This window comes from Hipposideros armiger, unplaced genomic scaffold (genome assembly GCF_001890085.2).
Source record: "Hipposideros armiger isolate ML-2016 unplaced genomic scaffold, ASM189008v1 scaffold_110, whole genome shotgun sequence".
Lineage (NCBI taxonomy): Eukaryota > Metazoa > Chordata > Mammalia > Chiroptera > Hipposideridae > Hipposideros > Hipposideros armiger.
Window position 1 is genome coordinate 310677 of NW_017731460.1, and position 983 is coordinate 311659.

The window sequence follows — 983 nt, forward strand, 5'->3', positions numbered from 1 at the left end:
AGAGACAGAGACAGAGACAGATGAAGTCTCTTACGGGAGGAGGGGGGCGCAAAGGGCCTGGGCAGGGGGCGAAATCGTGGTGTTCACGCAGAGCGGGCGACCCCCAGAGAAGGGGGAGGCCGGAACCAGGGCCCCGGAACTGGCGCCGCACAGACGGCGCGGAACGGCCGCTGGGATGACGGGAAGGCCGGGCGCTGGCCTCGCGTTGTTCCCCACCCCTGTCCCCTACTCCTGCAGGTCCAACAAGCGACGAAAGACAGCCTGGAGCCCCAGGCTCCCCCACTCACCCCGAGCCCATCGCCGGCACAGTCCGTCCGCGTAAACTTTCCGCCCGCGCGCCACGGCCGGAACTATAGGTCCGTGCGACAAAGGAAGCCCGGCGCCGGGACGGCTCCAGGAGCTGGGGCGGGGCTTTAAGGACGTGGTGGGGCTGAGTTCTGGCTCCGCGGGGATGCTGGCGGATGCGTCCTTTCTCAGCGCCTCTGTCCACAGCGGTTCATCTGCCACGACCCCTCTCCCCACTAATCTCAAATTTCGCTGAGCCCGGGCTGTGTCCTTCCTTTCACTTCCTCCCTCCTCCATTCTCGGGCTCTTCCTCCATTTACCTTTGGTCTCTTGCCCACCTGCCCCATGTACCTGTAACTCTGTTACCCCTTCTGTCTCCTACTGACCTGGGCCCGTTGGTACCACCAGCCTAACCCTCCCTGACATTTGCCCCTCTTTCCCATCACTCTTCAGACCCCTCGCTCATGTCCTCGGAACCAGTTGACAGTATCCTCTTCATACTCTTGTAAAACTATAATTCCTGCCTGAGGAGTGCTTATACTAAGCTCGCTGAGTATTTTTCTTAGCTGACTTGAGCCAATTTACACGTCAAGACTTTCCCTCTTGGTCTCCCTAGCACGTTGCTCACTTTAGCCCCCCACCCTTCCTTTGAAGGAAGCAGAGGGAATGTTTAGTTAGTTTCTCCCCTGACCAAGGTG

General features: G+C 59.8%; 1 protein-coding gene across 1 annotated transcript in view; it reads right to left on the reverse strand.

Annotated features, from left to right (window-relative positions):
- Positions 1 to 388, reverse strand: part of INTS14 (integrator complex subunit 14) — a 50341-nt gene extending 49953 nt beyond the window's left edge. The window contains exon 1 of the mRNA XM_019647270.1: positions 288 to 388. The gene's annotated coding sequence lies outside the window, so the exon portion shown is untranslated. The remainder of the gene's footprint in view (positions 1 to 287) is intronic.
- Positions 389 to 983: the final 595 nt, after the last annotated feature.